The sequence below is a fragment of the Primulina eburnea genome, unplaced genomic scaffold, assembly GCF_022965805.1.
Source record: "Primulina eburnea isolate SZY01 unplaced genomic scaffold, ASM2296580v1 ctg478_ERROPOS100000, whole genome shotgun sequence".
NCBI lineage: Eukaryota > Viridiplantae > Streptophyta > Magnoliopsida > Lamiales > Gesneriaceae > Primulina > Primulina eburnea.
In genome coordinates, this window is record NW_027331284.1 from 57961 (window position 1) to 83664 (window position 25704).

The window sequence follows — 25704 nt, forward strand, 5'->3', positions numbered from 1 at the left end:
AGCTTTAATACGAATCAATTAAGTTTGAGTATGAGTTCGAGTTTAAGTCTAGGAATGCTTTTAAATATGTTTTGGGACATTTTTAAGAGTTTGGTAAGCTTCGGATAAAAATAATGAGTTTTGGATTTATCCGGGATTTAGTCGCCGCACGAAACATTAATTAAAGAATTAATTGAAACGTTTAGATTTAAGCTTAATAAAATTATGGAAAATTATACTTAAGCTCAAATAATTATTATAAGTCTAATTTTTTAATTTGGGAATTTTATGCTAAGGTTTGGTTTAATTCGTGATTAAAACGCATTAATATGTTATATTTATAGATTAATTTTAAAGTTATCGATTTAAGCCAAATAAAAATATGGGAAAATTCATGTAGGCTTTAATAATTATTTGGGACATGTTAGAGTTAATGGAATTAAGAAAAGGTCACAAACGTGAAATTTTACGTCCAGGGGTAAAATGGTAATTTTCGGGTTTCCAGGGGCAAAATGGTAATTTTGCACCCGGGGTGAGATTTTAGTCCTAGCAGCGCCCTGAGCACAAATCATAATATTTTTAAATGTTCATGCATCACGTTTACGATTTTTACGCTATTATAATAATTATGATGCATTCTTGGTTTAAAGGAATTAAGAGAGAAAAAGTAAGAAAATGAAGAGCACTCCGTCTCCGCCGCGCCGCGTCGTTATTTCGTTTGTTTTCTGTCAAAACAAACCAAGGCATGTATATACTTTTTCTAAACCTCAATCAAGTCATATAGGTATTTTTTTAAATATCGCAAGTACATGATTTTAATTGTTCATTTTAATTTTGTTGGTTAATTTTATTACGTGCATAGAAAATATTCATTTTTGAGATTTATGCGATATGGTTTGTGGTTCATTCACTATGTGGGAGGGTTATTTTATACGGTCGCCAGTGACCGATCAGTTCAGTATGGTACCACCCGGTCGCCAGTGATCGGACAGCTCAGTTCAGTCTCAGCCTCCCCGGTAGCCATTTACCGATCAGTACAGATTATTTTTCAGCATCAGTACAGATTATTTTCAGCATCAGTACAGATTATTTTCAGCATCAGTACAGATTATTTTCAGTATACCTCATGACATGATATTTTATTCCATGCATATTTTACTTCAGATTTTTACTCGTTACCTGCGATATATGCATGCTGAGTCTTTAGGCTCACTAGACTTGATTGTTGTAGGTACTGATGAGGCCAGGGCCGAGGACGGGGACCAGTGAGTCAGCTTGGGCCGGCAGTAGTGGCACCCGAGGACCTCAGTGCAGCAGTGTTTATTTTATTCCGCAAACAAATTTTTATCAGTCATTGGACATTTTTTTAAATTGTACTTGTTGACTAACTTTATTTTCTTCCGCTGCTTTAATTTTAAACATTGAACTTGATTCATCAGTGATTTTATGAATGAGGCCATTTAAGTTCTTTTAAAAAGAAAATTTTTAATTTTCCGCAAATTTCAAAGCGAGGATTTTCGGGCCTTCACAGTTGCTATCAGAGCCTATGTTCTTGTAAAGGGTTACACTACTACTGACTACGAGAAGCTCACGAAGTCACGTCTTCGGTCTGTAAGTTTTACATTACAGCATTTTATTTAAAGCATGGATTATTTAACAGCATGTCTTCATGAAATATATATTACGTCCAGATTTTTATCGTTCAGTATTTAAATTTGAATAAATTATGGAATTATGCATGTTGGTTACGTATGGGTTATGTATGGAACAATATGCCTTCTAGACGCCTTGTTTAGCGCGCGAGGGATGATGAGCGCCGTCATGAGGACGGTGAGCATCAGAGGTAGGAGGGAAATGCATCTCCACCCCCACCGGACATAAATAAGAATTTTTCTATTGGGCATTAGGAGAGGTCGTAAAATATTTGACTATATTAATTTTTGGGTTAGTAGTACTGATGTTCTACTTATGGGCTATAAGTTAAACTTAAGGATTATGAATATTTTCGGGACTTGTAGAATTTACAAGAAATTAATGATGGTTCATGGTTGCTAGTTGAATTAAATTTTGAGGATTCCCTGTAAGATTAATGATTCGAAGACTACGACGATTCTTGGGAAGTATAAAATTGTAGAAATTATTTCGGATGCATGCTCTACCTAGTTGGATTTAAGGATTAAATTGCATAAAGTAAGAATTTTAAGGATCCAATGGTAATAAACCATAATTTGAGGACCTAGGTGCAAAACAAAATTCTAAGGGACTATTTTTGAATTTACAATATTTTGGGATTTAATTCTGAGTTCGAGAATTTAAAAGTTTAATGAGGTAAAGATGAAAATTTTATGGGGACAATGATGCAAATTTCGAAGAGTTGTAGGGCCAAAATATAAATTTGGAAAAACTGTAAGGGCCAGAGTGCAAGTTTCAAAATTTTAAGGATGTAATTGCGAGCTTTTGAGAAACACTTGGGATTTTAAGTATTTATAGAAATGTAAGACGTGTTATGAGAATTAATTTTGGGTTTAATAAACTTAAGGCTATTGAACCTTATGATGCGGGAAATCTATAAAATGAAATTGGGAATACTGAGGACTCATGGATAATTGTGCAATTTTCGAGATTTAAAAAAAATAAAAAAAATGGACGATATTCGAGGAAAGTAAGATTTAATTTTTCAATTTTAAGAAACTTGAGAACTTATTTAGTAGTAAGTGAGAATTGAACGGTTTAAATGATAGAAATTTTTGGTTGTTTAGGCTCGAAGGAAATGTAGAATATTTAGATATTTGGGTTATAATGTTATAATCAATGGTAACCAAGGACATCGTAGGATGAATCAATCTTATGCGTGAAAATTTAAGCGTTAGTGAAATAATATTGATGTTTGTGATCCCTCCTTCAGAATATCTCTACTGTTATGGGACTCAACAATCAAGAATTCAAAGAATCAAAGTATGATTTATCATATATGATATATACGTCTTCAGAACTCCAAGAATACGATTAATAAGAACTAAGAAGAAAAAACACACGATTTACGTGGTTCGATCAAGAATGATCTACGTCCACGGGAGGTATTCTCATTAAGAATTCGAATGGCAATACAGTATACACAATGAACAAGACTAACTCAGACTCAGTGTTTCCAGCACTCAATACAATAACACTCTTGTTCCTCTCCTATGCATTCCAGAAGAACACTCTTGTTTTTGATTCTTTGTGCCTCACTTGATCTCTGATCTTTTTCACTCTCGTGATCCCTTTCTCAGAACACTGGGATATATATATTTGAGTTCTGATCGATCTGCTGGCTTTCTTGAATCCAACGGCTATGTAACTTCTGAGATTTCTAGCCATTGATTTAATTCAATTTGAGCAACTGTCAATAACCAACTTACCAACCTCTCAGTCTTGAGTTCTTCACGTGTAGACCTTTTATTTTCCTTCTTCCAGTAAATTGTTGACACTACTTTAACAATCTCCACCTTGGCAACAATTTTGAATTCCTAATGAGAGCACCTCCTTTATTATTTCCCTTCCTTCTTGGTCTCAAGTGATGTAGCCCTTGGCTACATTCACCATCTCCATGCAGTGGTAAAGTTTGTCTGTTGGTATTACCTTTGTGCACATGTCAGCAGGATTTTCATCAGTGCTAATCTTCTGTATCTGAATTTCTCCAACTTCTATTATCTCCCTGACAAAATGGAGTTTTATATCTATGTGTTTTGTTCTTTCATGGAAAGATTGATGCTTTGAAAGATGTATGGCACTTTGATTGTCACAGAAGACTGTTAAGGACTCTTGTTTAAAACCAAGTTCTAACAAGAATCCTTTCATCCAAAGAGCCTCCTTGAAAGCTTCTGTTACTGCCATATATTCGGCTTCTGTGGATGATAAGGCGACTACTGGTTGGAGGGTTGCTTTCCAGCTTACTACTGTGTTATTTACCGTGAATATGTATCCTGTGAGAGACTTTCTTGTGTCTATGCTTCCTGCATAGTCTGAGTCCACATACCCCTTTCCCAAACATTTGTCCTTATGTTCACCTTCGAATAACAGACCATAGTTCAGGGTCCCTTTAATATATCTCAATATCCACTTTAAAGCCTGCCAGTGTTCCTTTCCAGGATTAGCCATAAACCTGCTTACCATGCTAACAGCATAAGCCAAATCAGGCCGTGTGCACACCATCAAATACATTAGGCTCCCTACAGCACTTGCATATGGAACTCTCCTCATGTAATCCTTTTCACATTCTGTTTCTGGGGCTTGAGTTTTAGAGAGTTTAAAATGCTGAGACATTGGTCCTGTTACTGATTTTGAACTTGCCATCTCAAATCTTTCAAGAATCTTTTGAGCATAACCTTGCTGTGATAGGAATAACTCCCTTTTGAGCCTGTTCCTCTGTATTTCCATGCCGAGAATTACTTTGGCATGTCCCAGATCTTTCATTTCAAATTCAGTATTGAGTTCGCCTTTCAGGGAGTGTATTTCTCATATGTCTTGACTTGCTATGAGCATGTCATCAACATATAACAGTAAGTACATTGCCTTTCCAGAGTTGTTTTTCTTTTGATAAACACATGCATCATACCTGTTTCTTGTAAACTTGTGGGCTATCATGAAATCATCAAAACGCCTATACCATTGTCTAGGAGCCTGCTTTAGACCATAGAGGGCCTTGTTCAATGAACATACCAGAGCTGGTTCATTCTTTTCTTCAAACATTTGAGGCTGTTGCATATATATGTTTTCATCAAGGTCCCCATGGAGAAACGCTGTCTTGACATCAAGTTGTTCAAGCTCCAAGTTTTCTGTTGCTACAATCGATAACATTGTTCTGATTGATCTATGTTTGACCACTGGTGAGAACACTTCATGGTAGTCTATGCCTTCCACATGAGAGAATCCTTTAGCTACAAGCCTAGCTTTGAATCTCGGCTCCTCAACCCCCGGTATGCCCTGCTTCCTCTTAAAAATCCACTTGGACCCAATCAGTTTTTTATGTTTAGGCATTGGAACTAGAGTCCAGGTGTTATTCATTTTAAGAGCTTGCATTTCTTCTGCCATTGCCGCACACCATCTTTCCTTTTCCTTAGACTTCATTGCTTCTTCTAGATTCAGTGGTTCACTTTCAATCTGAAATGCCACAGAGAAAGCATATGACATGCAATCTGCATGTCCAAACCTCAAGGGTGGTTTTATAATCCTCCTTTCTCTATCTCTTGCAAGTTTAAAGTCTTGCAAATTCAATGGATCATCTTCATCGATATTGGACCGATCATGATCAGGTTTCCAATCTTCATGGACCAGTGAATCTGAGTCTCCCAGCTCCACCTTGATCCTTGTAACATCAGTATTATTCTGGGCTTCACTTGACACTCCTTCAGTTTGTTTTGTCTTGAGAGGAAACATGTCTTCCTTGAATGTCACATCTCTACTGACAATTGTCTTGTGATTCCCTGGTTCAATACACCAGAACTTATATCCCTTTATTCCTTCAGGATATCCAATGAAAATGCATTTATTGCCCTGTCATCCAGTTTTCCTTTCTTTATGTGTGCGTAAGCAGCACATCCAAAGACCTTCAGATCATTCAATTTCGGTGGAGTTGAGGTCCATTTTTCCATAGGTGTTTTGAATCCAAGAGGGACCGAGGGACTCCTATTGATTAGATGACAAACGGTATTTGCAGCCTCTGCCCAGAAAGACTTTGATACGCCTGAATGAGATAAGATACATCTCACCCTTTCTAATATAGTTCTATTCATTCTTTCAGCAAGTCCATTCTGTTGAGGAGTATAGGGTGTTGTAAAGTGCCTAGAAATTCCCTTATAATTACAGAACTGATTGAATTTGTTTGAACAATATTCCAAGCCATTATCAGTTCTTAACTTCTTTAAGGCCCTGCCAGTTTGATTTTCAACGAGGGCAAGCCATTGCTTGAATTTATCCAATGTTTCATCCTCTGTTTTCAGTGTGTATATCCATACCCTGCGTGAATAATCATCGATTATTGTCATGAAGTATCTTGCTCCTCCGTTTGATGGTACCCTTGAGGGACCCAAAAGATCTGAATGTACATAATCCAGAGGAGCAGTCGAGGTATGCTTTCCCACATTGAATTTAACTCTTGTGGACTTTCCTCTAATACATTCTTCACAGAATCCCATGTGCTCTAGTGGCTTGTCTCCAAGTAGGCCTTGTTTATATAATTCAGTGAGGCCCTTTTCACTGATGTGTCCTAACCGTAGATGCCACATTCTGGTATTATTTTCCCGCGCCTCAGCTGCACTTGTTGTCCCTACCAAGACATTTCCTAACAGCACATATAATCCATTCATCCTCTGTCCCTTCATCACACTTAATGCACCCTTGTAGACAGATAGCGTTCCTTTCTCAGCCTTGAAGGTATATCCTATCTGATCTAGGCTACCCAGTGAGATCAGATTTCTTTTCAAATCAGGGATTAATCTCACTTCATTCAGGACCAGTTCAGTACCATTTGTCATCTTGAGTCTTATTGATCCTATTCCCTTAATCTTGCAGGTCTTGTCATTTCCAAGAATGACTTCCCCACCTTCAATTTCTTCTAAGGTTTCAAACCAGGATTTGTTGGGTGTCATATGAAAAGTACATCCACTTTCGAGAACCCAGTGTTGTTCTGTGTTTTGGTTTGTAACACACAGTACCTCAGCACTGTCATACCCATCTTGTATGACAGATGCTTCTCCTTCCACTTTGGTTTTATCAGCAAATCTCTGTCGATCAGGGCAATCTTTCCTAAAGTGTCCTTGTTTGTGGCATAGGAAACACTTCAGTTTTCTTGTTTTTGATCTAGATCTGCTGCGATTTTTGAATCTGAATTTTCTTTTATCTGATCTACCTCTTACATAGAGGTTGTCTCCATTTCCCTTTTCATCCTTCTCAATAAGAGTTTGGAATTCTTTTGCCTTTAATGCCTTCTGGATCTCATAAAAAACTAATGATTCTTTGGCATACTTTATTGTTTCCACAAACACAGAGTATGTTTTAGGAAGCGAATTTAGGACTAGGATAGCCTTATCCTCATCCTCAATTTTTATTCCAATGTTTTCTAAATCCAGAATGAGTCTATTAAAATCATCTAGATTTTCTCCCACAGTCTTGGAATCAACCATCTTAAAGCAAATAATTTTCCTTTAAGATATATTCGATCTTGTAAAGATTTATTCAAGTAGAGGGATTCAAGTTTTACCCAGATTCTTGCAGCTGTGATTTCTGATGAGACTTCGCGAAGTACCTTGTCACTTAGGTGTAGGGTTAATGTACTGAACGCCAATTCCATTATCTCTTGTTTCTTTTCTTCAGTTAGAGATTCAGGGAGTCTCTTTTCTCCCTCGAGTGCCTTGGCAACTTTCTGTTGTACCAGAATGGCATGCATTCTTCTGCGCCAAAGGGCAAAGTCTCCCTTCCCGTCAAATCGATCGAGTTCGATTTTTCCAGTCATCATCACATGAAGGTTGCTGTCAGCTAACCTGGCTCTGATACCACTTTGATGTTTGCGATCCCTCCTTCAGAATATCTCTACTGTTATGGGACTCAACAATCAAGAATTCAAAGAATCAAAGTATGATTTATCATATATGATATATACGTCTTCAGAACTCCAAGAATACGATTAATAAGAACTAAGAAGAAAAAACACACGATTTACGTGGTTCGATCAAGAATGATCTACGTCCACAGGAGGTATTCTCATTAAGAATTCGAATGGCAATACAGTATACACAATGAACAAGACTAACTCAGACTCAGTGTTTCCAGCACTCAATACAATAACACTCTTGTTCCTCTCCTATGCATTCCAGAAGAACACTCTTGTTTTTGATTCTTTGTGCCTCACTTGATCTCTGATCTTTTTCACTCTCGTGATCCCTTTCTCAGAACACTGGGATATATATATTTGAGTTCTGATCGATCTGCTGGCTTTCTTGAATCCAACGGCTATGTAACTTCTGAGATTTCTAGCCATTGATTTAATTCAATTTGAGCAACTGTCAATAACCAACTTACCAACCTCTCAGTCTTGAGTTCTTCACGTGTAGACCTTTTATTTTCCTTCTTCCAGTAAATTGTTGACACTACTTTAACAAATATTGTGGCAAATTAAGAATTTAAAGTGACGACGATTTAAGAAAAATTTGATCGGTTAGTTAAGTTATAAGGATAAACATTGAGTTAGTAAATTTTTGGGAATATAAGTTTGATGTGTCATAAGTTTTAGTCATGAATGTAACAGTTAAGCTTGTACCTTTGTTGGAATTTGATATTTCTGTAAGGTTGGGTATGATTGATGATTAGGTTCTTCGATAGACGACGCATGTAAGAATTAAGGTAGACATTTTGTCTTGAGAAATTTTTTTAAGTTATTAAGAAACTTGGGAATAAGCGAATATGTGTGTTGGAATTATATTATCTAAAATTAATTGGGTTGCATAAGGTTGAATTTAAAATGTATGGGATATTTGTTAGTACGAAAATTTTTGTGGGTAAATAAATACAAAAGGGAATTAGTGATTTTCAACATAAGTTATCAATCAATGAATATTAAGATTTTTTTTTTATTGAGTAAGAAATCTAAAAGTTTGCCATGGTAGTACGACAAATCACGATACATTTTATTAATTAATAAATATTGTAAAACAAAGTAATGGATAGACAACAATTACAAGTAAATGTAAAAATAAAGAAAAAACACGCAGAAGCGACTTACTCGGGTTTATGGACTTTGACAACAGTTTTTGTTTTAATCATCTTGAAGTAAAATTAATCTAGGTTCCTCAATGCTACTTTTTCCTTAAGTTTCTGTTATAAACATGCAGAAGCGACTTACCATAAAATAAGAACTCGCCAAATTTCGTTCATAAAATGCTACCAAAACCAACAAGACGCGGGGTAGTAGAAATTACCAGTAAAGTCTGCTCCTTCTGGTAATAGGCTCTTGCACGAATGACATAATCTTTATGTTTTTCGAACAGCCCAAATTTCCTTCTCAAATGCCTGGTACACACAACAAATCATCAATTGAGTGAACCGGAAATATACGTCAAAATATTTCAAAACGGGCAATAAAAAAATTAATGGCCCCAAAAAATAATCACACTTACGGCTTAGCGCGCTCTTTGTGAGCTTTTCTTGGAATAGCATTCCTTAAAGACGACATCTTTATGCTAGCAAAAAAAATTCACTTAACTTTAAAATCAATTTACGCACTCCAGAAAGGCAAAAACCACTACAGAAAACATAAAGGGCTAACAAAAATCTTGAGTTGAAATAATTTAATCGTGAAACAGCGAAGATTATCGGTACAGAAAAAAAACAACGGATTTCTTTCGTATTTACACCAAATTCAAAATAATTATTAAGCACAGAAGACTCGCCTGTGGAAAGCGGTGAAGGCTTATGTAACGCCCCGAAAATTTTAAAGTTCACGTAAACCACATGCGCGCAATTATTAAATTCCTTTGTATTTTAATTATCAGAGCGGTGGTTCTGTAAAGGGTTGCACTACTACTGACCGTGAGAAGCTCACGAAGTCACGTCTTCGGTCTGTAAGTTTTACATTTACGCATTTCATTTGAAGCATGAATTATTTTCAACAACATGATTTCATGAGATATTTCTCACGCCCAGATTTCTATTGCTCAGTATTTAAATTTAAATTAATAATGTAATTATGCATGTTTGTTACGTTTGGAATTGGAAATGTCTAAGATTTCGAATATTGGGCTTTAGGAGAAGTTGAAAATGATTTGACTATATTAACTTTTAGGTCAGTAGTACTGATGTCCTCCTTAGGGGTCATAAGTTAATCTTGAAAAATTATGAATGCTTTTGGGACTTGTAGATTTTCTAAGAAATTACTGACGATTCGTGGTGGTTAGTTGAGTTAATTTTGAGGACTCGAAGTAAGGAATAATGATTCGAAGACTACGACGATCTTTGGAAGTATAAAGACGTAGAATTTATTTAAGATGCATGCTCTATCTAGTTAGATTTAAGGATTTAATTACATGAATTGAGAATTTTAAGAACCTAAGTGCAAAACAAAATTCTAAGGGATTATTTTTGAATTTACCAAATTTTGGGATTAAATCTTGAGTTTTGAGAATTTTAAGGTTCAATGAGACTAAAATCGAAAATCTTATGAGAACCATAAATGAAAATTTCTAAGAGATGTAAGGCCAACATTGTAATTTTCGAGGACTTTAAGGACCAAATTGCAAATTCTGAAATTTTTGTGGGTTAAATTCGAACTTTGAAGAATACTTGGGTTATATCAATAATTTTTCGAAGTTATGGGAATTGATTTTGGGTTAATAATCTTTAAAAAATTATTGAACGTTATGTACGAGAAACCTATAAAATGGAATTAGGAACACCAAGAACTTATGGGTAATTGTAGAATTTTCAAGATTTCGGAAAAATTGGATAATATTCGAGGAAAGTAAGAATTAATTTTATAATTTTTAAGAAATTTGGAGACTAGTTTAGCAGTAAGTGAGAATCGAATGATTTAAATGACCGAAATTTTTACGATTTAGATTTGAAGGGATATTTAGTACCTTTAGATATATGGGTTATAATGTTTCAAAGAATGGTAATCAATGACATTGTAGGATGAATCATTATTGGGCTTGAAAATTTAAGCGTTAGTGAAATAATGCTGTGGAAAATTAAGAATTTAAAGTGATGACGATTTAGGATAAAGTTGATCGATTAGTTAAGTTATAAGAATAAACATTGAGTTATCAAATTTTTGGGAAAACATAAGTTTGATGTGTCACAAGTTGTAGTCATGATCTTAACAGTTAAGATTATACCTTGTGAGAACTTAAAATTTTTGGGAAAGTTGGGTACGATGATGGTTAGTTTATTTGGTAGACGCACGTAAGAGGTGAGTAGACACTTGTCTTGAGAAATTTTGGAAGTAATTAACAAACTTTGGACTAAACGGATATGTGTATTGGGATTATTTTATTCAAAGCTATTTGGATTAGGTACGTTTGAATTTCAAATTTATGGGATATTTGTTCATACGAAAATTTTGGGTGAAATAAAAACAAAAGGGATTTAGTTGTGTTCAATATAAGTTATCAACTGATGAATATTAAGATTTTCTTTTTTATCAAGTAAGAAATCTAAAAGCTTGATATGGGGATTCTAGAATTCTATGGGTTATAAGTGAAATTGAATTATTAAAGTTAGTCTAATGCTACCATGGGATAACTTATTAAGTTTATATGCTAGAATTAAGTAAGCATTAAGGATACATAAGAATGCGACACTTGTTCCAATGAGGAAGTTCAGAGTCCTAGGCCTCGACTAGATTGTAATTGGGAAGAGGAAAGTTTGAGCAGGTAATTGATGCTAGAAGTGTTATTATTAAGGTAGAAGGTCGATGTCGTATTATTGAGTTTTTATGGATTAACGTTATTCGATTTTTAAGATTTACAACAATTTCACATCCGGGATGCACTTGTAAATAATAAGTTACGTAAATTTAGTGCCGTAAGATAAAGATTCGATTCAAGGATCTTAGCTTAATATTATTATGGGGTGAGATAAGGTAACTTTTAAGTGCTTTACTAAGATCTCCTAAGTCGAACTGCATGAATGCCAATACTTGGACTTGAAGCTTTAACATATCTTGAGTTCAATAAAGTTAAGAAGGGATGTTAAGAATTCAATATTGGAATATAATAGGTCAACGAACATCTTGGGTATATTATAAGGAAAGTAAGACGCGTTAAATTTGGCACATCGCACCGTAAATTATCGTACGACCTCAAAAATGATCCGAATGACGAACGGCCAAAAACATGACCTTTCTAACTTGATTAGACACTGTCCAGTCCAAGGCCATGGGCTAAAAGCCGACCGAGAACTCGAACGAGCCTCTGAACCGTCACAGCAACTTGCTGTCAAAAAAATACAGCAGCTGCTCACTTGTTTTCCTTGTGTTGTTTTCGAGTCCGCCGGCCATTGGGGCTTACACCACCGACCAGAGACCCTTAACAACATCCCAAGGAAGGATTTGAACCATGGCTAAGGGCAAAAGACCAGCCACAATTCGCACCAATCCAGCAAACATCAGAAAAGATTCACCCGAGAGCACAAATTCTGCGCGTCGAGCATTGTTCTTGTTTTGCTGTCACGGATCGTTCCATTGGCCATTTGATTGACCATGGCACAATCTAGACATCTAGGGGCATGGTATGAACCGTGGCTAAGGGCCATAGGCCAACCAAGATCCATACCAAACCACCAAACTCGAAATACATATGCTGTCCAAAAACTGAAGGGCCGAGGACGGGGACCAGTGAGCCGGCTTGGGTCGGCAGTAGTGGCACCCGAGGACCTCAGCGCAGCATTTATTATCTTTCCGCAAATAATATTTTTATCAGTCATTTGATATTTTTAAATTGTACTTGTTCGCAAACTTTATTGTTCTTCCGCTGCAATAATTTGAAACATTGAACTTGATTCACCAGTGATTTTATGAATGAGGCTGTTTAAGTTCTTTTAAAAAAGAAAATTTTTAATTTCCGCAAATTTTCAAAGTAATGATTTTCGGGCCTTTATAAGGTCGTTCAAGAAATCACGTCGAAGTACCGCTCGAGTATAGAGAAAGGGGCGATCCACTTTCTGCAGTCGAGTATCCACGTTCTAGCAATTTAAAATACTGTAAGTGGGCTATTTTCAAACTTTAAAATCTCGAATCTATGTATTCATGTTTTCGATTTTACAAGAAAAATAAACAGTCGAGTGCAATCTTCTTTCTACTCTTTTTTTGTATTGTCATGCGATTTTAAAAGCACTGTGAGGAGTCGACTGTATACGGGAGGGAATCCCAACCACGACGTACCCTTACGCGGTGGGGGACATAACCGCTATACGGCCTCGCCCCCTTAGAGGAGTAAAAATTAGGGACTGACGTCAGTAAACCGTAGAAAGTAGATGAGTCGCAGTGCTGTGTCAATGTTATGCATGTTTATGAAGTATGTATGCAAGTCGTGTTTTATGATTCGAAATTATGCATGTTGTCTTTATTGTGCTCGATTTTCCCCCATTTACTGAGTATTCCCAAAATACTCACCCCCCTCCCCAGATAAGCACGAAGAACAGATTGAGGAGGAAGAATCCGAGCAGTTTTGGGGATGGTGAAAGTTCGAGAAAGTTGATTATGTTTAAGTTATTTTATTTCAGAATTACGTTTCCGCATTAAAAATCTGTCGTCTTATTTATTTTGGCAATTGTAAGGACAATGGTTATTTAATTTGAGATTATGATATTAAACTGGTTCGGTACATACTGTGCTACAAGAGGCTTGTTGTTGCGATTATGTGATTGTCAAACAACGCCGGTGTCCTTCTCGAGTTTCGGGGCGTGACATGTGATTGTCAAAAAACGGAAGGCGTAGCGACGGTTTTAATAAAACCATCGCTATTATAGCGACGGTTTTTCCTAAATCGTCGCCTATTAAATTTAGCGATAATTTACTAACACCCGTCGCTATAATAGCGACGGGTTTATTAAAACCGTCGCTATATTAGCGACGGTTTTTCATCAACCGTCGCTAATATTGCGACAATTCCACAAACCGTCGCCCATGTGCGACGGTCTTGTATTCTACCGTCGCTATGTTAGCGACCGTTTTCAATCAACCATCGCTTAATTTTAAAGCCGACGAGTTTTATCAAAACAGACACTATAGAGCGATAGTTTAGATAAACCATCGTTTAATTTGATAAGCAACGGTTTTCATAAAACCATCGCTATATAACGACGGTTCAAGCTAAATATAGCGACGGATTTTACGAAAATGTCGCTAAATATAGCGACGGGTTTTTAAAACCGTCGCTAATATTAACGACGGTTTTGTATAAACCGTCCCTTAATATTAACGACGGTTTCTTAAAACCGTCCCAAAAATAGCGACGGTCTTCTTCCAAAGAAGCGTCGCTATAAGCGACGGGAGTTGAATAACCGTGGCTTCTAGAATGCGACGCAGCCTCTGGTGACGGATCGCGAAACCGTCGCCTTACCCTTTTCATTATCTAAATATTAACTCCAAACTATAACAAAAGAATCATTAATATTTTCAATATCAATCTTCATAGTTTAATCTAAAAATTAATGAAACTCTAATCAAATAATTGAATGAACAATGATATTAGTATTATTAAACATTAAGAGACCTGAAGTAATTAAATTTATGTAATTATCTAATTTTTATGTAACAAAAATCAGCTCAAACAAATGATAAAATATTTTATTTTGTTTAATAAAAAATATTGCCAAAGCCTACTTTTATAATATTTGTGGTTCGTCTATAATTATCATATGCTAATAAATATTTCTTTACATAAACCAAATTAATCTTTTAAAATATGATATCATCTATAACAATTTCATAAATTTGAAATAATAAAATACTATCATATTTAAGTAATTATTCTAGTTAATTATAAGAAAATAATATAAAAATTCTTTCTAAATTTTTTAATATAAAATCAAGATTTTGTTTTTTTATTTCTGTGATATCATAATTTTGTGTGTTGTGTGTGTATTTGTATACTCAATCAGGAGTAGGTCTCTTGTGAGACAGTTTCACGAATCTTTATCTGTGAGACGGGTCAACCCTACCGATATTAACAATAAAAAATAATACTCTTAGCATAAAAAGTAATATTTTTCATGGAAGATCCAAATAAGAGATCCATCTCACAAAATACGATTCGTGATATCATCTCATATAAGTTTTTGCACTCAATCCGGAAGCCAATTTGCATGATTGAATTTTAGTTAATTTAGAATAATTTTTTTGCCACAATATAAAATACTTTTCATCAAATCAAGATTCTATGCATTGGTGTAACGAACCGTACTTTTCATACTCAACATTTGCGGAAAAATTAAAAATTTTCTTGAATGTAAACATTCATACGGTCGTCACTCAACATTCTTAAAAATAGATCTCACAATCATTCGTCACCAATAAAAATTTTGCTAAAAGAAACTGTCTCAAAATATTTCGCATTCAGATATTTAAAAATCAGAGTATTTCTAAACTTCGCATAAAACGTAAACATTGCGGTCCTCGGGTCTAGCCTGCCACTCAGTCCAAGCCTGCCCCTTGGTCACCACCTCCTGTCTCCTCAACATAGTCACCTGCATCGATCAAGTCTAGTGAGTCTAAAGACTCAACACGTATAAACTGGAATAACGAGTACTACATAATAAAATCACATTCAACTTTAAAATAGGACATACATAACTTGAACTTGAACTTGCGTATTAAAACTTGAACATACGTACATACATACTTCGACGTGCCATAACTTCAACTTTTCATAAACATGCATACTTGAACATACTTGAACATACATAACTTCATCATTTTGCGTAGAGGATGTTTCAAAGCAAGTGACCTGTAACATAATAAATGCCTGATCAGACAAACCACAGTACTGGGCTGACAGGGACGTATCCACTGCCACATACATAAGATCCCCGTTCATAATTTAACGGGCTGGTTGGTCCCCGTTCATAATTTAACGCTTTCCAACCATGATCTAACCCGTTCATAATTTAACGGGCGGATTGGTCCCCGTTCATAATTTAACGCTTTCCAATCCTAAACATACTTCGGTCACAAGACATTTAGCATACCTCAAAAACTTAAAATATTTTCTTTGCACGTCAACATACTTACTTGGCGTTGAGGGATTCGTTGGACTTCGATCGGGGCCGTTGCTGCAACATACTAACATAAACTTGTATACTCAACTCACATAACTTAACGTAGAAATCATACTTACTCTCGAGTTCGATCATTACTTAGGACGTTCTAAAATTTCCCATGACACGACCTTGATAATCCTTGCACTAAATCATGACATCAACCTCAAAACAAACTATATTATTTCTCCCAAAAATGGAAGGACACGGACCCCGTACCTACACCCGTGTAGGGGTCCGTGTAGGTACTGGAAGTAGACACCGAAAGGAAGCAAAGGCACGGACCCCGTGTCAGGGTCCGGGTGAGGGTCCGTGTAGGTACTGGAAAAAGACACTAAGTGAAACCCAAAGGCACGGACCCCGTGCCCTCATCCGTGTAGGGGTCCGTGTAGATACTGGAAAAAGACGCCGAGGAGAAAACAAAGGCACAGACCCCGTGTCAGGGTCCGTGTACGGGTCCGTGTACCCACTGTGATCGCGAACTTACGAAAATTCTGAACACCCAATGCTTATTCTTCTAGACTCGATTATACGGACCAAGCACCGACCCCTCGAGACTCATCCTAGCATACCATAACATAAATCCAAATTGTACAAACGTTTCAACACAACAATGTTCGTTCTACGACACCCACGACCCAAAATACGGCAATTGACATCAAACTGTTTCGTACGACTTCTCATTAGTTCGAGTGCCTATCGACATGAAACGTAACCTCAAAAACACTCTTAACATCATTACTAACATACCCGTACGCAGCAACAATCGCCCGTCGATTTCCAACGAAGCCTGCAACACTGAAACTTCAAGAATTATCAATATCATAACTTTTCTGAAATGCAGTTTGAGCAGTCCCACAAAAAACGCCATACCTCACTCAATATTTGTCCAAAAATTTCGAACCATATATCAAATCGAAGGTATCGAAAAGTTCTACGTTTTTGCCGTTGAAAGTTTTCTCAAAATATGAACAGAAAAATCGCAGTATTTGAAAAGACAGCAAAAACGAGTTTTAGATCTAAAACTTTACCCTCTAAATTGATCCGATATATAATCCGCTCAAACTACTAACACAACATACACATGGTTTTACGCATAAATAACAACGCACGCATAATATGACATGATCGATGCATCAAGAACAGAATATACGTGCCTTTTGATGGTAAACTTTACCGAAACAGCGATACCGATGCGGGAACGGAGCGAGGCTTGATCCGGGACGAACGTGGCTCGATTTTCTTGAAATAAACTCCACAAAATATTGCTGGAAATTATAAAGGGGGTAGGCGGCTGCTGTAGGGAGGGAGGCCCTAGGTTTTCTATTCTCAAAAATATAAAACTAGAATGAATTTTCATAGTGTGTGTGTTACGGCTTTGTGTGTGTGAAAAAGGTGTAAGTGTGTGTGTGTGTGAGGTTAACGTGAGTTAGTGGTGAAGTTAGGGAAAATAATTTGCTTAATCATGAATTAACCACTAATTTAAATTAAATCAAACACTAACTCACTCAATTTCCTTAATTGAAATAAAACACACACTAATTTTAAAAGTTCTAAACTCTTAAATTACTAAATACATAAATAAGACTTTTAAAATATTAAAAACTTAATAAATTATTTAAAATGCCCCATTTTTAACTTAAAATAAAATACCACACTTCAAATTACTGAAAATCGTCACCGGTCTTATCCTCGATCCCGCCTCGAATAATCGCCTAAACATAAAGCTCAAGAAAAACGTTTAAACATGAATCAACTAAACATATTATAATTTGAAATAATGCAAATTCATAAATCATGAATTAAAACCCAATTTAATGAAATAAACATGCATTAAAACCATTTAGAAAAATGCATAAGGAATTTAATAACTTGCACGCACGTGGTTCATGTGGAGCTCAAATTTTCGGGACGTCACAATTGGTGTCTCCTTTAAACCCTAAGCCTTCACCGCTTTCCACAGGCGAGTCTTCTGTGCTTAATAATTATTTTGAATTTGGTGTAAATACGAAAGAAATCCGTTGTTTTTTTCTGTACCTATAATTTTCGCTGTTTCACGGTTAAATTATTTCAACTCAAGATTTTTGTTAGCCCTTTATGTTTTCTGTAGTGGTTTTTGCCTTTCTGAAGTGCGTAAATTTATTTTAAAGTTCTGTGAATTTTTTTTTGCTAGCCTAAAGATGTCGTCTTTAAGGAATGCTATTCCAAGAAAATCTCACAAGGAGCGCGCTCAGCCGTAAGTGTGATTATTTTTTGGGGCCATTAATTTCTTTATTGCCCGTTTTGAAATATTTTGACGTATATTTCCGGTTCACTCAATTGATGATTTGTTGTGTGTACCAGGCATTTGAGAAGGAAATTTGGGCTGCTCGAAACACATAAAGATTATGTCATTCGTGCACGAGCATATCACCAGAAGGAGCAGACTTTACTGGTAATTTCTACTACCCTGCGTCTTGTTGGTTTTGATAGCATTTTATGAACGAAATTTGGCAAGTTCTTATTTTATGTTAAGTCGCTTCTGCGTGTTTATAACAGAAACTTAAGGAAAAAGCAGCATTGAGGAACCCAGATGAATTTTACTTCAAGATGATTAAAACAAAAACTGTTGGCGGAGTCCATAAACCTGAGTAAGCTGGAAAATTTTATTTTTATGAGGTTATCTGTTCTCTTTTGAGGATATTTATTTGAGTGTAATTTGAATATTAGTTGTTGAATGTGGATTTTGTAAAGGAGCCAGGCTAATAAGTACACTAACTAAGAGCTGATGTTGATGAAGACCCAAGACATTGGATATATTTTGCAGAAGCTGCAAACTGAAAAAAAGGTTTTATTTTAGAGTTTCTGGTTTTTTTGGGTCTCGGATTCTCGAGATAGTTGTCATGCAGGTTCTTTATTCTGAAATTTAACTTTTTGGATGCAGAAAATTGAAAGACTTAATGGTATGCTGCATTCTCTTGACAATCAGTCATCATCCAAACATGTTTATTATGCCGACAACAGGTGAGTGATCAAGCTCTTTTTCTGCTGATTCTTGATAGTTTTCATACCCATTTTTTAGAGTAGTCAATTTCATGTTATAACAGTTATGTCACCACCAAAGTTTATTCTTTTCTCATTATTAGATATGGTCGCTTCTGATAGCTCAATTAATTTATTTCTTCAAAGTCATTTTATTCCCTTTTGCTTTTAGAAAGAACATCTAATATGTAATCTAGGCAATTAAGATAAAACTATCCGAAGGCCAATTTCAAAATTTCAATGACCAAGGGTGTAGAACCCGTTAAATCAGACTACGTATAAGCTATGCATAATTTCTAGTATTTAAATAAAAAAATGATTTCTTTCTTATTTTAACCATTTTTAAAGTTGTTAGTCATGATTATCTATTTTAAAACGCATAAGTATGGTTTTATCTTTTCAGTTAATTAAGTGAAGCCGGACTGGAGTTGGAATATGAAGATAAAATTTAATGTTAAGAAAACATTCCTAGAATTTAATTTAAGCCAAAGAATAATTTATTTTATTGATAAAGAATGTTTTAGGATTTTATTTAATTAATTAGGCTTAAGTTATTAATTAATTTTTTTATGCTCAATAATTAATAAAAACCTAAATTAAATTGTGTGACCAATTAGGATAAAATAATCTAGGCCTATTTTAATTAATAAATTGTAACTTAATATGTTAGTAAATTTAAATTAAGAATTTCCCAAAAAAAAAACGCAAATCCACAACGGTTCACGAAAACCGTTGTCGTTTCTCCGAAAAAACACGCTAATCCACGAAAACCGTTGTCGTTTCTCCGAAAAAACACGCTAATTCACTAAAACCGTTGTTAAAAAGCAAAAGACAACGGTTTTTTTTTCTTTTGAGTGTGGTTGAATGCATATTTTGTTGTAGTGTTGATTCACTAAAATACATAATTAGTGTTTAAACATTGGACATTTAAAATACATGAATTAATCAACAAATTTCGCTTGCAATTACTAGCAAGTTCGGCCACCCCATGAATCTACTCATTTGTGATTGGCAATTCTTCATCCTAGTCAACCTTGGTTGGCCTTCATGGAATAAATCATTTCCTCACATTTAACTCATAAATTAGTGATAATTTAAACTCCATTATATACCTAAGCAAAACACCACCTAATCTATCCAACCACAAAACACGTGCAGCAAGAAGAGTGAGAAAAACAAATTGGATTTGTCAATCAACCTTGTCCCTTGCACCTCTAACTTTAATGCATGGCATGACCCTTTATTTTTCCTGGTAACATTCCCCTCATTTCCTAGCATTTTCCCCACTCTCCACCTTCAAAAGTTTCAGTAGCAAACAGCAGCAAAAAAATAAAAAAAATCGTGAGCTTCATCGAGAGAAACAAGAAACAAAAACAAGGCTCCGTCTTCGCCGCGTCGTCTTCGCCGTATCATTTTTTTTGTTTTCTTTGTAAACAAATTTCAGGCATGTTTATATCATTCTTTGCTCTTCAATCAAGTCTTATAAATATTTTAAAACATCACATGTTCATGATTTATGCAGCAAAAACCGAAATTATTCAGCAACACCACCGAAAAATTCTGCACAGATTTTTTAGTTCTCTCTTGTGCTTCACGTTTTTGTTGGTTCTGTGGTTTCAGGAGGTTGGCTCGATTCCAGGCACCCAAGACTGCATCTAGACACAATATAGGGTGTGTTAGGAAGGTGGTAGTCCATTGGTTTCTGTTGGATCCGGTTTTCTACACGCCCAAACGCAGCGGAAGATTTAAAATTTTTATTTTATTTTGAAAAACAAAATAATATTGCTTTAGGCGCTCGTATGATTTATCAAAACATTCATAGGGAGTAAATCATTATACCTTTGGTGAATTAATTCACGTGGCTCCAACTATTCCGGGGTTAGCGGAGATAGCTCTTGATGATTCCCTACGAACTTTCTTCAAAGAAATCCTTCTATCAAGTCCACGACTAGATAGTGTGTTCCTCTTTCAAATTGCACTAGAGAATGAGAAAGAGATTTTGCGTAGGAGAGAAAATAATTGAGAGAAGGCACAATTTTCTTTTCTTTAAAACAAGTGGCCGATTTCCCCTTTTAGAATGAGTGGAGTCTCACGTAATTTTTGTTTGGTGGCTAGGGTTTAGATGGTTAAATGTGTTATTTATAATAAATTAAACCCTAATTACATAATTAACATTAATGAGCTTGATTTAATTAATTGGGCTAGTCCAACTAGTTTAATTAATTTAATTAAAGCTCATTAAAACTTTAATTATTTATTATGTTGGACTTGTACTCCTACAAGCCCATTAAACATAATACACACCACATTTAATTTATTAATTAATCAACTCAACTTTTGAGCTTAATAAATTAAATACATTATAAATTCAACATTTGAATTTATTATTTAAATTATGAATTCAACTACTTGAATTTACATCACCTCCAAAATTTAATATTTAATAAACCCAACATTTGAGTTTAATAAATTAAATTCTCAAATTTTATAAATTCAACTCTTTGAATTTATTCTCTCAAAATTTAATTATCATAAATTCAACTCCTTGAATTTACTATATAATATAAATTCAACTTTTGAATTTATTCTCTCAACGGGAACAAACAATCCAGTACTTGTGTGACCCTCAATGGTTCAGGGATACAGCTAGCCGTGGGTTCACAACTCTTTGTGATTCAGGACAGAATCCTTTATTCGGGCTTACCCTAGTTAGCCCCATTCTTTCTATCAACACCTTGATCAAGAATGTCAGAACTCATTTCTGATAGCACCCATCGGATCATGGTAAGAGCGTCTAGTAGCATCGCCCCATGATCCCCTAGGTATCACTGATAGTGCCTGCAAGAACCAGTCGATTATGATTAACGTACAGTACGGTCCCTTCATCTCATATATCCCGATCGAATCTGCAACCATTGGTTCATCGAGGGTTGCATATTAATTCGATAACTATTTGATAACTATAATAGTGGCATCGCGTGTACTATTTGGAGAACTCCTTCTCCAACGTACATCTCGTACTCTGGCCAGAGATTCCATGCACTATTATTTCATTAGATCACATAGGATATCCACACCCGTAGGTGAGCGGTGAATCCCCGACTACAATACACTGGCTCCTATATGTGTCGCAATTGTACCCAACCTCGCCACCTGATGACTCTCCTGGAGCCGGTAAACGAGTCAAAGCACAGCCCTAGCATATAGAGCCTCAGTGTTGTCCCGGGTCGTAAGGACTAATGGTGTACAATCATAACCACGGACTTATCCTCTCGATGAATGATAACCACTTGGAAAGTCCGAGGGAGGGTTGTTCGGTATAATCATCATATGACTACCCATCTGCATGTTTGGACATCTCCATGCCCTTACCAAGAAACGCAGTACACAACATCACAGATGCTAGTCTCAAGCTCAAGCGACCTTTATCCATGTTTTAGGCGGCTGAATCGACTAGGAACGAATTTAGATCATACAGTATTTACAAACGAGTTTCAACATCGAATTACGATTCATTTGTATTAAAGTATGATCAAGGTCTTTATCTATGTTAGATAACATGGGTATACAGATAAAGAATTAACAAACCATGAAATAATGAATTATATTAAAATAAAGATTGTTTATTACACTTGAGTCAATAAAATCCCTAGTCAACAGTTGACTTGTAGGGCATCTACTCTAACAATCTCCCACTTGCCCTAGAGCCAACTACCCATAAACTTTAATCCCATTGCTTCGCGATGCTTCTCAAACAATGGTCCTGGCAAGGGCTTCGTAAGTGGATCGGCAACGTTATCTGCAGAGGGGACTCTTTCGACTGATATGTCTCCCCTTCCCACAATCTCCCGGATGATGTGGAATTTCCTCAGTACATGTTTGGATCGCTGATGAGACCTTGGTTCCTTTGCTTGCGCAACGGCACCAGTGTTGTCGCAGTACACCGGGACTGGATCAACTCCATTAGGAATAACGCCCAACTCTTGGACAAAATTCCTCATCCAAACTGCCTCTTTCGCTGCAGCAGATGCAGCAATGTACTCAGCTTCAGTGGTGGAATCCGCAACGGTGTCTTGCTTGGAACTTTTACAAGAGACAGCCGCACCATTAAGCATGAATACAAAACCAGAGGTCGATTTCGAATCATCTACATCACATTGGAAGCTAGAATCAGTATAGCCTTCCAATTTTAATTCTCCACCCCCATAGACCATGAACAAGTTCTTAGTCCTTCTCAAGTACTTAAGAATATCTTTCACGGCCTTCCAATGCATTGGACCAGGGTTCGCCTGATATCTGCTTGTAACACTCAAAGCGTAAGCAACATCAGGACGTGTCGATATCATACCATACATGATACTACCAATGGCTGATGCATATGGAATACGTGTCATCATCTCTATCTCTTCATCAGTTTTGGGACACATAGCTTTAGATAGAGTAATACCATGACACATTGGTAAGTATCCTCTCTTGGACTCTTCCATAGAGAATCGTTTTATAATGGTATCGATATATGTGGCTTGGGTGAGCCCCAACATCCTTTTTGATCTATCTCTATAGATTTGTATTCCTAATACATAGGATGCTTCACCCATGTCCTTCATGGAGAATTTACTGGCTAACCATACTTTAGTTGATTGCAGTAATCCTATATCATTCCCAATGAGCAGGATATCATCAACATAAAGTACCAGGAATGTCACTGCACTCCCACTAACTTTCTTGTACACACATGGTTCCTCAGGATTCTTAGCAAAACCAAACTCTTTGATAGTGCTGTCAAATCTGAGGTTCCAACTCCTTGATGCCTGCTTGAGACCATATATTGATCTCTGAAGTTTGCATACCTTATGCTCACTTCCTACTGATGTGTATCCCTCAGGTTGAGACATATAAATTTCTTCTTTGATGTCTCCATTGAGGAATGCAGTCTTTACATCCATTTGCCATATCTCATAGTCATACCATGCTGCTATGGCTAGTAGTATTCTAATGGACTTAAACATAGCTACTGGTGAAAAAGTTTCCTCATAGTCAATTCCTTGCCTTTGAGTATAACCTTTTGCAACCAGTCTTGCTTTGAAGGTCACTACCTTCCCATCCGCCCCAAGCTTTCTTTTGTAGATCCATTTGCATCCTATGGGAACGATTACCTCAGGTGGATCCACTAATGTCCAGACTTGGTTTGAATACATAGAGTCCATTTCTGACTGCATGGCTTCAAGCCATTTGGTTGAATCAGTATCAGATAATGCTTCTTTGAAGTTCATTGGATCACATCCAACACAAGACTCATCATGGTCTTGTTCATGAAGAAGCGTATATCTTGCAGGTGGTCTAATAACCCTATCAGACCTTCTAGAAGCTTGTACTTCAACTACTGGTTCTTGGGAAATGGGTTCAACTTCTATAGTTGATGGAGTATCTTGAATTTCTTCAAGTTCTATCATCTTGCCTTTTCTATCTAATAGAAATTCCTTTTCCAAAAATGTGGCATTTCTTGAAACAAACACTTTTGCTTCATTTGGATGATAGAAATAATATCCAACAGAATTCTTTGGATATCCTACAAAGTAGCACAAAGTGGATCTACTATCCAATTTGTCTCCCACTGTCTGCTTCACATAAGCAGGACATCCCCATATTCTCAAGTAAGAATACTTGGGAGGTTTCCCATCCATATCTCATATGGTGTTTTATCCACTGCTTTAGTATGGACATTATTCAACAACATTGCCGCAGTTTCAAGCGCAAAACCCCAAAACATTGTAGGCAATTCAGTGAATCCCATCATAGATCGAACCATGTCCATCAATGTTCGATTACGACGTTCAGAAACACCATTCAATTGTGGTGTTGCTGGTGGAGTCCACTGTGAGAGAATCCCATTCTCTTTTAGATAACCCAAAAATTCAGCACTCAAGTATTCTCCACCTCGATCAGATCGAAGTGCCTTAATACTTCTTTCTAGCTGATTTTCTACTTCATATCTGAACTCTTTGAACCTTTCAAATGCTTCAGATTTATGTTTCATCAAATAAACATACCCATACCTCGAATGGTCATCAGTAAAGGTAATGAAGTAGGAATGCCCAAATTTTGTGCTAACACTTAGCGGGCCACAAACGTCTGTATGGATCAAATCCAATAGACCATGTGCACGTTCTACTTTTCCATTGAATGGAGTCTTAGTCATTTTTCCTTTTAGACAGGACTCACAAGTAGGTAGAGAATTTATGTCTGACAAGTCAAACATGCCTTCTCCCACTAGCTTGTGCATCCTTCTTTGAGAAATATGACCTAGTCTAGCGTGCCACATTTGTGCGGGATTTGGATTTTCTATTTTTCTTTTGTTTGTTGTTGTTTTCGTATGCGCTTGGACATTGTTTAAAGGAATCTCTTTCAATTTTAAGTTATAGAGATCATTTGTTAATTCTCCAGTTCCAATCAAACATTCATTCTTGTATAAATTGCAAACACCTTTAGCAAAAACACAAGAATAACCATCCCTATCAAGCATAGAAATAGAAATAATATTTTTAACCAATTCAGGAACAAATAAAACATCTCTCAAAAATAACTTAAAATTATTGTCCAAAATTAAAGTAATGTCTCCAATGGCAGTAGCAGCAACCCTTGCTCCATTTCCTAGTCTTAGAAAGGTCTCACCATCTCTAAGCCTCTTGCTTCTTCCCATCACCTGCAAATCATTGCATAGATGAGAACCACATCCGGTATCCAATACCCAAGAAGAGGAATTAATAGAAACATTAACTTCAATATAAAACATACCATGGCCAGAACGCTTCTGGGCAAGATACTCCGCGCAATTACGCCTCCAGTGTCCAGGCTTGTTGCAGTGGAAACAGATTTGTTCTGACTTGTCAGGCTTTGTGGGCCCCGGATTAGGTT

General features: G+C 36.2%; 1 long non-coding RNA gene and 1 pseudogene across 1 annotated transcript; both read left to right on the forward strand.

The window, feature by feature from the left end:
- Positions 1 to 583: 583 nt before the first annotated feature.
- On the forward strand, positions 584 to 2010 carry LOC140821240 (uncharacterized). Its single transcript, XR_012115679.1, has 2 exons — positions 584 to 722; positions 1211 to 2010. It is a non-coding gene; the product is annotated as an uncharacterized lncRNA (long non-coding RNA).
- A 15938-nt stretch (positions 2011 to 17948) lies between these two features.
- LOC140821241 (probable U3 small nucleolar RNA-associated protein 11) lies at positions 17949 to 18775 on the forward strand (annotated as a pseudogene).
- The last annotated feature ends 6929 nt before the right edge of the window (positions 18776 to 25704 follow it).